The sequence below is a fragment of the Topomyia yanbarensis genome, chromosome 3, assembly GCF_030247195.1.
Source record: "Topomyia yanbarensis strain Yona2022 chromosome 3, ASM3024719v1, whole genome shotgun sequence".
Lineage (NCBI taxonomy): Eukaryota > Metazoa > Arthropoda > Insecta > Diptera > Culicidae > Topomyia > Topomyia yanbarensis.
The window spans coordinates 48,058,382-48,070,656 of record NC_080672.1 but is presented as its reverse complement, the minus strand read 5'-3'; positions in this window follow the sequence as shown (position 1 = coordinate 48,070,656).

The following is a 12,275-nucleotide window of genomic DNA, read 5'->3' as shown; positions in this document are numbered from 1 at the left end:
GTAATGTGGCATACCAAACTCAGTTTACCAGAACATAGTGGGACATTTTGTCCGAAGATGAGATGTTGTGTAAACATGAATAATTCTACACGCACACATAATTTCAAACCATTACAAAATATACGTAGGGAACCGGGCCAAATCGGACCTAGTAAGAGTTTATGAGCTATAGAAATGGAACGTGTCAACCGATTCACAAATAAATATTTTTTTCCTGAAAGCCTGATCAATTGCGTACATTTTCCTCTCAATTTTTTTTTGCAATAGAAATGAATTCCTATTTTGGCCTAAGGTATTCCGATTTGATTTTCACTAAATTTCGAATTGTGAAATGAAAAGTTCTCTTTGATATTTAAAACTTTGTAGAAAATATACAATAAAAAGTAAGAACTGGGTCAAATTACCCAAAATAGGCTATGAGCTATTACGTCGAAATCTGTTAACCGATTTGCGAAAACTTATATTTTCCTGAAAGCTCGACCGACTGCGCAGACTTTCCTCTCAAACGGTTTCTCGCGATCGCGTATCAGATCGTATATGCGGCAAAAGGTCTGAATTGGACCAACCCATAGTCTATTATTCACACACACCAACTAAACGAAAACAGTTGATAGTCTCGAATAAAACAAGATATTAAATTGAAGATATTGTCCGGTAGATCCAAAATCATGATAATACACTTGATTTAATTAATTATTTTTGTGAACACAAATCTTGTTTTTCGGCTCACACATTTTTCAAAAAAAGCGCTCCGCCGAATTTTTCAGCATTCGCCCCTAGTGCACGTACACGAAAACTGAGAACCGCCAAATTTTGTGAAATAAAACAGAGCTAGAAAAATGATATGTACGCTTATCATAATATTACCATAGATGAGAAACAGAAACAGCGAATTAGCCAGCGGTCCGAATTGGCCCACTTCCCCCTATGAATTTATGCATTCTAATGATTTGTTCGAAATAGTTCTACCAAATTCGACTCTTCCCAATTGGTTGAAATGCTTACAGAAAAATAGTGGGAACTTACATCGAAATGCCTGTTTTGAAATTTTCACGTAAATTTTTGGCTAGCGGAATATTAAAAATGTCAAACTAACTTAGTACGTCGATTTCATGGAATTGTACTGTTTTCGGTTATTTTTACGTTTCAAATAATCCTGGGGTCCTTGGAATAGAAGTGGGGCGAACTACTGCGACCAGTATTTAAATCTATTGTGGTATGCCCCTTCCTTCACCTTCACCATGACCTATCACTATTGAGCGATTTTCGTTATTGAGATACACTCCCCAGTTAGGCACACCACTTCGTATGAAGTTTATTATCTGTTTGAAGTGTTTGCAAAAGTGTTGATAAAGAATATGTCATTTTTCGAGTTAATGGCATTATGATTGTTTTGGAGAGATTTATGTTCAAGTCCTCCTTTTTACACCACATCGAAGTGAAGCTCAATGCAGATTGTATTCTATTTGAGATAACATAATCACATTTCCCCTCACGGCCGTGCACGGGGATTGCAACATCATCTGCAAATCCAATCACTTCGTATTCTATGTCAGTTAATGATTTCAATAGCTCATCTACAACTAATGATCACAATAAGGGTGACAGAACTCCGTCTTGAAGGCATCTCTTAGTTGTTTTCATAGTCAGTGTCGTGTTTCCAAGCGTGTTATTTCACGGTTTATTAGCATTGAGTTGATCCAATTTTTTGTGTAAATATCCAAACCCATGTTTTCTCATAGCATTCCGCATTGAACTATGAGATGCATTGTCGAAAGTTTTTTCTATGTCTAGAAAAACCGCGAGTGAGACTTCCTTTGTTTCAATAAAATTCTCTAGTTTTCCTTTTCTAGGAACAGTTGCCCTCCCTGACCCTCCCCTCTCGTTGAGCCTGGGTATAACGCTTAAAATTCTTATTCCGAAGTTTATTTACCCTTAGTACCAGTGCCATAAAATAAATCTTAAATGTTAATTTTAAACCTAATACAAAAAAGCTGTTTACAACGACGTCTCCCGTTATATAAAGTTTTCCATGCGTTGATTTGAAATACTATTAGCAATTAGGTACCAACTAACAAATAACAGGAAGACGAATGCAAATTAGCTTGACTTACTTTTTATGCAATTGTTTTGCATATTTTTCCCGAAATACAATAAAACCGAGCTCCGCCACTCTGCGTCAATCCTACATCGAACAATCACACCGCCTTTGAGTTTTCAACGAAGCAAATGTAACGAGCACAGCTTTGTAAACTTATAGGTATGTTGCAATGCACTAAAGAATAGCTCGCTTACGTCACACCAACAACGGACTAACCGGCAGACAAGCTCCATAAGTGAGTGGATACGTGTATACATCGAGGATTGACTGCTAGGAAAACTTTTTTTTCCACCAAGCTGAAAAGAAACTTCATAAAGAAGAACTCTGCCACCTCATTTCGAACACCCACCCACAGTCAAACACACACACACATATTCTCTTAGCAAACAGCTTACCTGTCTCCGTTCGGCTCGACAGGATGCGTTGTTTGAAGGTACGATGCACAAAGTCAATATACATGAACCAGGAGGACGCTCAACTTCTTTTTTTGCAATTCCTGTGCCATTTTCCGATTACGTGTATTTTCTTTCCTGTTCCACTTACTGGGCTGCCTTTTTTCCAACTCTCCAACCAGCCAGGTAGGTATAGTTGAAAGAAAAGCCACCAACCCGTGTTGTATAATGGTAATGGAACGGGCCTGGGCACTGCTACCGGATGGATTCGGTTGAGACAAGAGCTAGCCAGAAAAAAGGGTGCTCTGACAGGAGTCCTTAAGCTGGCAGGATCTTCTCGTACGGAACGGAAACGAAGAAAGATTTTCCTTTCAAGCATGAAAGTACTTTGGCTATGTATTTTCTGTTTCGCGCGCTCTCTCTCTCTCTACTTTGGAGTCTGGCAGAGTACCTACAGTTTGTTCATTGTTTCGAAGTGCTTTCGCCCCATCATTTCCAAGGGGAAATCTGCATGTAAATGTTCAACGGCGCATAGAAGGATCAACCGGTTTGTAGCCTAGACACTCATATTTGTGGGAAATAGAGAGCCGGAATGTTGAAGAGTTTCCTTTTCAGAGGACTTGGTAGAAGCCAAAAGGTGAATACTGAATAGGGCAATGCTAATGGTTGTCAACTTATTCGTGAATAGAAGTCTAATGTATGTATGCATGACAGGAAAGGGTATTTTTCCGAAAGTTTCCTGTCACGAATGGCTGACTTTTGCCACATTTAAGGCAAATGGTGTCGTTGAATACGTCCTCCCGTTGTATGACTTCCCACTTAGCAAACCTGTACGAATTTACCCGGCGCGCTCTAATCAATCGCAAATATTCGCTAACAAGATGCTAATGGGTAGCAAGCAGTGTGCTAATCAGGTGCTAATTACCGGTGCTCGGCAGCAGATCAGTCTCCTGATTTTTCCTAACGTGATTGCGCTTCCACCAATGCTGGAAAACAATGGCTTGTTTTGTTGATGGCCGACCGACTGTTACTAGCCGGCGGAGATATTCTGATTGAAGCTGGTGTTTCCTGAAACGCTTTTCAGTAAATTATTGAGAGGACGTACTAACCAGTTTAGCAAATATCGGCTAGAGTCGTATCAAATAAAATGGGTGGTTTAGCATTGTCGCCAAGGCAACACAAAGTATCACAAAGTAGTAAGGATGGGTGGGGTGAGTTGAGTACGGAACAAACCTAGCTTCAATTATTCTTAAGTTAATTCAATATTTTAAAAATATTCTCCCAAAAGGTGAATTGTTTAGGTTTGTTTTTACGTGTAAACGACGTGCTTCAAAATGTGAATTGTTTAAATCATGAAAATCATCTAGTAGGGGAAACATTATTTGTCCCTAGTTGAAGATTTGATAACAATTTTATTATAGTTACGAGATGGGACGGAATCTGCGGATAGATGCGTTCTTATTTTTTTCTATTCATTTTATTGTTCGTCTCGCATAGCCACTCTTTCTGACTCGCATGTTTTAAATGATCTGGCTGCATTTGACGTCACGCGGTGTTATTTCAGATGTATTTTTAAGTGCCAATTACCTATTTCTTGCTTCTATTTACTGATACCAACATTCAGAGTCAGTGCCTCCTTCCTTCATTAACTTTCCAACTGGCTGAAATTTTTGGAGTGCAGAGGAATTATAAATTCCTTCACAAACCAAAGCATTAATTTGTTATTATGTGGACAGTTTGAGGGCAGAAGTTAGCATCTTCTACATTTTAGAGCATAAGTGAACTGCGTAATCTACATCTGGTGGACTTTTGCTCAATAAGCTCTCAGAACTAGAAAAAAAGTCAGTTTGCTCCTGAAACCGAACATGTCCGAACCTGGATGCGCTGTATCGCAAGAACAGATGACGAGGGAAACGAACCAAACGTTTCATTCATTACGGTGGGCATGAATTGAATTTCGTTTCTCTTTCAAGTTCACGCAGGGATGTTAATTTTTTTAAGCTCTGGTTCCAACTCAGACAACAGAGATAAACAAGATAAAATCTTTAAGAGATCTTTAATAAATTACGTGACAATCTGAACAATAAAATGTCACATATTGGGGAGGGGCAATGACGTAGCCAAGAGGGGTTTTTTTTCAGGGTTAAAGCTCCACCAAACCAAAATTGATTGGAATGAAGAAAACAAAATTATTGATGATACAGGTCGGACTCGATTATCCGGGGATTCGATTATCCGTGATTCGATTATCCGGGGAAAATGATTCGATTATCCGGGTGTTTTGAAAAAAATCAAATTTCAACTATAATGTCTTATTATAGTGCTAATTCGATCATTACAGTCAATAGAACATTTTTTCGGGCAATTTGGAGGTCTAGGGTTAACCTCCTCTCAAATTTTAACCTACCTCAAAAATAGCTTATATATGGGTTATTCCGCGCAAAGTGACCTAAAAAACAAAACTTGGAACCGACCTTCATGGATTGGAACCAGTTTTGAAGAAATTGTTCATTTAGAGCCAATATATAATAACCTAAATTGTTGTGTCGTTTAAACAGCCCCTCAGTCCATGGGAACACTCTTAACCGTTATGTGTCCGACGCGGATACCTTTTTAGGTTGAAAAATAATGAAATTCCGATGTTTTATCCGTAGCTGGAAATTGAAACTTTGTGACATCTTGGAACTTCACTAAGTCAAGTTTTTGGGGTAATAATGTTTTTGATGTAGTAAGAAGGCAGTGAGGAGGGGCTCCTGAATTTTTTTCTACGTCACAGGCCGACGTGGATACCCGGGTACCCCCAAAACTGAAATGCCAATAACTAAGGTAATTTCCAACCGATTTTGATGCTTTTGGGTGTTTTGGATTCAAGAACTCATCCAATTTTAGACTTGGTAAAAATGAATCGGGTTATTTCAACCGGTTCTCGGGAATCCGGATTTCCGGAAGCATGTTCCAGTGCTTGGATACTATTTGTGAATCTCAATGGAATACTAGCAATATGGGTATCAAAATTCTTGGCATAGCATCAATAGACTGTATCTGATGGTATTGGAACCATTTGGTGATTTCACCACGGAACGGACGTTCCGGAGCAGGTTCCCGTAGGGCCGTGAATGGCCATTCCATTCCAATTCCATTTTTCAAACTACCATAGGGTCCCGTAACAATAAATAATAGACTTCCGAGACAATTTGAAGTGTTTTGATACTCATTTTGCTAGGGCATTATTTAAATTTACAAATCATTCCCTAGTACTGGAACATTACTCCGGAAAATCCGGATTACCAAGAACCAGATCCGTTCATCCGGTTCAATGTTACAGAATCCAAAAGTGGACGAGTTCCTGAATCTATAACATCTAAAAGTGTCAAAATCGGTTAAAGGAAGCCATAGTTATGAGCATTTTAATTTGTGGGTACCCGGGTACCCTCGTTGGCCTGTTATAGGTGTTTTTTGTTGGACACATAACGGTTAATTTTAACAAATTGTTTAAAAAAATGTTTTTCTTCGGATTATATCTCTGGTACTGTTTGCACTAGAATCAATCAGCGAGATATTTTTTTTAAAGATTTGTTTAGGGATTCCAAAAAAATGAAAAGTTTTTAATGCCAATATTGCCAAATATGCAACTTTTTAATTTTACACTAAAAGTACATTTTCCTCGTAATACATCGGTTACTGTAGACCACATAAAACGTCATTATACCTACATTGCTCGGTCGGTTTCTGGCTATCTCTTGGGATAATGATGACATGCTTCTCAGGATTCTGTTTGGATACTTTTCAAGATTCTGATCGAAGTTTTCTTAGCATCCCAATGGAATCTATTTCAGAACTTCGATTCAATATTTATCCGTATTTCTACGGCTTTTTCTCTGAATTTTGATGTAGGATTCTAGAGAAAAGCTTCTTAAATGTCTAGTGGAGTATTTCTCAAGATAGAATTCTGCTGAAGATTATGCTTTATTTCAGATACTGACAGAATCATGGTCCTATTATCATTGGAATCCGGTGTAATATTCTGATGAATATCCTGCTTTGAGTTCCAGTGGACTTTACACAAACAATATTGCTCTTCTCCCATTCAATAAGTGATTCCTGCTCAGAATTCCAATAGCATCTTTAACCCGTTCGTGCCCTTCTGGTTGATGAACAACCATGTTTCTATATGACTATAACGTTTGGTTTACACAACGTCAAGTAAGGCTAATAACTGCGACTAAGATCTTTCATTTGAGCACTAAAAGTTATAAATATTAGCATTAGAACAGAAGTTATTACAATTAATCTGGTTGGGTTCCGCTGAAGCAGTGCTGCCAGGGATAGTTTCTGTTAACGGCGAAAATGAAATTTTGGAATATTTTCTTAGCCTGGGAATATTATTGAAAACTGTTAAAACTTTCTAATTTAGATTGCCCTCAATTACCTTTTTCATGCAATTGGACTAGATCGGAAGGTAAATATTGAGCAGCAGCAAAAGAAGCACCTATCTTTCTTAAACCAGGTTTTTCGTGTTTCTTGACGCCAACAGTTTTAAGGAAAAATAGTTTTGGGACCCTATACGTGGTAGAAAAAAGTTGGTCAAGAAATGGTTAACGAGATTCTGAAAAGAGACCCGGCCGTCACTGGAGGTGATTTCAATTCTTGGGTAGCTCAAGCAAAGATGGATGATAGCCTATGTAAAGAGGGCGCCAGCAGTACTTCTCGCTGAGGCGCCCGGGAACCTGGTAGTCCTTTGCTAGTGACAAGTATGAGTGGGACAGTTTGCGAAGACTACACGCGTAGTTATTACCTGACAATCCAGCATATGTCAACTAAATGATGCTACAAGGACAAGGATCTCTTTGTGGATGCGCAACACGCACTCTTCTAATTAGAATGACTAGACATGTTAGCTGTGATATGTGACACTCCACGTAAATTTAACTGGAGCCAAGAAACAGACGACCCCCAGTTTACTTATTAAATTTTTTTCTGGTATTCGAGTAATCGAATCAGTTACCTCGGAAAATGTAAGCCCTGGGTAATCGAGTTTGACTTGTATTGCAAAAGACATACCTTATTAAAAAGTTTATCTTCGAATTCTTGTACAAATAGCTATAAGCAACTGATACATATCGTTAACTCGTTACCAATATGAATAATAAATGAAAACCAACTGAAAATACAAATCACACCCTGAAAGTCTGAAAAATCGACTAGGGCCAAAATAGGTACATTTATATTTACCATAATAGGAAAATTTGTCCTGGTCATTTTATTTCCAATTTCTTCACGAATGAAGCTTAAATTCATGAAAAAACGCAAAAAAAAAATTTGATTCGATTATCCGGGTGATTCGATTATCCGGGGTGAGATTTTTTTCAAATCCCCGGATAATCGAGTCCGACCTGTAATTTAATTTACAATTTTAAATTAAATTACAATGTTAAGTATCTGATCGATCCATTAAGGACCTATTGTTTTAAGCATCACGGACATTTAAAAAAAAAAAAAAATATGAGTATGAGATCATGTAACTGATCTCTTAGTCGGGATCCTATAATTGTCAAATTAAATCAAATAAAATACCTTGTAAAATACCTGCATGAAATCACTACAACAGAAACCGATTCCGGATTTCTGAAACTGATATTAACTAATATTTCAAAGGAATTCTTCCACTTATTTCCACTATGTTTTTGCCTTTCTCAATAGAAAGATATTGCAATTGCTCTGAAAACCAACTTTTTAACGAAGGCCCGGCGAGTGACACATACCATTCGATTCAGCTCGACGAGTTCGGCAAATGTCTGTGTGTGTATGTATGTGTGTGTATGTGCGTCTGTGTGTATGTACGCGAACACAATCTCACTCACTTTTCTCAGAGATGGCTGAACCGATTTTCACAAACTTAGTCCCAAATGAAAGGTGCAACGTTCCCATAGTCAGCTATTGAATTTCTAATGGATCCGATCCGGATCCGGTTCCGGAATTACAGGGTGATGAGTACGATCACGCAGAAAATGTCGATTTTAATATATACTGCAATGAATGTACAATGGTGAATTTTTTTCCAAAATGTGACTACAACTGCTTCGATATGTAGGACTAGGTCACTAACAGCCATTCAGAGTATCTTTGGTCACAATGGCAACCATCGTCGGTTCCGGAAGCCCCGGCGGAAGTATCCAAATTCAGAATAACAGTTACATCGGTTTCTCGAAGATAGCTAGACCGAATCAACCAAACTTAGTCTCAAATGAAAGATGTTGCGTCCCCGTAAATCGCTATTAAATTTTATCCCGATCCGACTTCCGGTTCCGGAGTTACGGGTTGTGGCGTGCGATCACATAGCAAATTGCGTTTCAAACCGATACTCCGATGAAAGCAAAAAAGGTAAAAATTTAGCTAAAATGTCTCTCAAACAAATTAAATTTACAGTTCTAGGTCACCGACGACCAACCAAACTTTCGTTAACTACATTGACCACCGCTGGAAAAACTACCATCTTTCAAAATTAACGAACTCACATCAGTTTCCCGGACATGGTTGGGCTGATTTTCACAAACTTAGTCCCAAATGATAGCTATATTATCCCCACAGATGTCTATAAAATTTCGCTTATATGGTTCCGGAAATATAGACTGAACCGTCCGGTCACATATAAAATTCCCATATAAGCCGGAGCTCAAGTTTTTTTTTTCAAAGGGGGGACCCCATGAAATTTCAGAAATTGAATTCGTATTTTTGATACCAAACATCTTTAAAATGCACGAAACGTCGAGATTTTATGTTATCTCGAAAATTTTTTTTATGAAAATCGACTTTCTGGGACTACCGATTTTGCTTCTTTTTTCAATTCAATATTACCGTGGCTGTTTTTTCTTTTGCAAAATTTTAGAACTCGAATAATGATTTCTTTATATATATAGTTGTCAAGTTATGTATAATAAAATTGTAATGTATACATTTGAAAGCTTTTAATAAATATAAGCAACTAAAAATTCTCGTGTTCATGATTGAGAAAGGCACAATTGTTCCGCTAGGTGGATCAAAACAGGTTTTTATAGTTAAATGCACTTGCACTTCACTATTTAACAGATACCGGCATTTCGATTACTACTTGTAATCTCCTTCAGTGTTTGTATCAGTGGCCATTCCATTCCAATTCCAACAATTCCCGTAACAACAAATAACAAACTTCCGAGACAATTTGAAAAGTTTTAATACTCATATTGCTAGAATATTATTAAAATTTACAAATCATACCCTAGCAGGCCCGTGCGCAAGGGGGGGGGGGGGAGGGGGGGTTAAACCTCCCCATGAGGGTTTTGAATTACTTTTATTAACTTCCTCTTTAGGAACAAATATACTGCAAACCGTTTTGACACCTAAAATGTCATTTGAGTTCGGTCACTCTAGAAACAAGTCAATGAAGAAACCAAGGACAAACCCTTGCGAGGGTGGCTGGCTAGGGATGTATGTCAAGTTGGACGGCTTCTCTGAAGGATCGGTTCACTTTTCGGCAAGCTTCGATATTATCAACAGTAGTGAGCAGACAGCAGATGTTGGTCAGCGGGCTAGCAACGGCAGCCAAGGAGGAAAACCAGAAAGTTGGAGAAAATCGGGATATCGATGTCTGAAGAAATTTTACCGCTGATGATTACTCCGTTGGAGTGGCAGCGATATGGATCGCGACAATGGGCATCGATATAGGGTGTAATACCGCCGCCGAGAAGTTCTCAGCACCAGCTAGCAGATAAATAGGAACGACTAGCACCAAGAAGGATAAGAAGTCCGGCGAAGGTGGTTGTAAACAGATGTAAATCCTTATGGTCGACACCTCCGGATCGGTTCATGTTTCAACAGGTGACGATATTTGTAGCAAACCTGAGCAGGTCAGATATATCGCGAAACTAGCTATGGATAAAAATATGACGATTTGGTCATGTTTGTTTATCGCGAAAGTAGCTATGGATAAAAACATGACGATTAACACAAAACAAAATAAGCAAGAACACAATCCCTACTAAAGCAGTACTTAACGATTATCCCGGATGGATGAGGATTGCGAGATACTAGAGATTTAAGTTTAGGGAGTTGGCTTAAGCCAATTACTACAAACCACTACAACAAACCAATCCGAATCCACCACGAGCCAGCAGGCAGTGCACAGTGGTCGGAAATGCAAAAAACGTGAACTTAACTCACTAGAGGCCAAACTATCGAGTATATTCACAGGGTGTCTTTAGAGGAATTGTTCATATGAATATTTCCCACAACCTGATTAAAATTAAATTGCGGCATGGCTTACTATGATTGAACTAGAAAAATTAACTTTTTATACTGACGAGGTAAAAAGTTGGTGTCTTCGACAAAGTTTTAGAAATGCTCATAGTGAAGAATTTTGTTTAACAACTTGAACTTGTAGGATTTAAGGTTATCGATTTACGAAGCATTTTTAATGCAACCCCCTTAAATTTAGTTTTTTAATATAACTTTTTTCACTGTGACTTTTTGTGCAAACGATGTTCCAGACAAATGTAGAGGTATTAAAGCCACATAATATTGTTGAAGACTGCATGTAAAAATTAAATTTTTATTGAAGGCTGCATGTAAAATTTTTACCTGAAATCAACGGCGTGGTGCACACCTCTTGTAAAAATACTCATTCGTTTTATGGTTATTGAAGAATTTTAAACTTTTTTACAATTCAACTAAGATAAGAGAGAAAGGTGCATACCAAAATGGACGAGTTGGCACTATTTTCAATGTCCAGACTACGCATAATAAAGGTAAGAAGGTTTGATGCGTGGCACTTTAGAACCCTATGAATAGGGTACGCTCAATTTGTAATGGTCGGTTTCTTATAACACGAGGAGGAACAAACAAATTAATCCTTGAGAGAATATCGGGACAGTCAATGTTGCTCGACAACATATCGAAAATGAACGTTCATCATTATACGGTGGCAAACGGATAGGGTCGTTTCATGGCAGTTTTCTTAAAGCAAACCGTAGAATGCTTTTTTGAACACGCTCCAATCGATTGCTTTGCACGGCATTGTACGGCGCCCATACTTGTACAGCGTACTCCAAAATGCTCCGGACCAGTACGCAGTATATAGATTTCAAAAAATCCAATGTTGCTTTAGCCATTATCGCTGTGATGTGGTCGGAAAAACGAAGTTTTCTGTCAAATAACACTCCCAGGTCACGGATAGATTCCACGCTTTCGATGACACACGCTTGAAGGATATATTCGCAGCGCCTTAGAGTTGTCAAGCGCCCGATACTTATCACCTTACATTTATCGACGTTGATCTGCTGAATCGAGTCCCGATGCAATCATCAGCGTAGAGTAGTGTTTCAGACTTTATGCGGGTGCAGAGATAAGAGGCGCCAGGTGACTTCCTTGAGGGATACCGGTTGGCGTTTCAAATACACTTGATCATGTAGTGCCAATTCTAACAAAAACGGATCATTCAGAAAGGTAAGATTGTAGCCATCTGGTTATCCATGGAGGAAATCCTAGTCGCTGCAATTTCATAAACGCAATGTTGTGGGGCACCTTGTCGAATGCTTTAGCGAAATCAAAATATGTTGCATCAACTTGCTGGCGCTTCTCGATGGCTGGAACTAGAAAACTTGTGTACGTCATCAAGTTCGAAGTGGTCGAGTGTTTCTTTACAAAGCCGTGCTGACGTCCATCAATTATATGCGAAGATGCAGCGTACATCGCATTGTAAACAATCTTTTCCAGAACTTTGGCCAAACAATTCAGAAGCGAGATCCCTC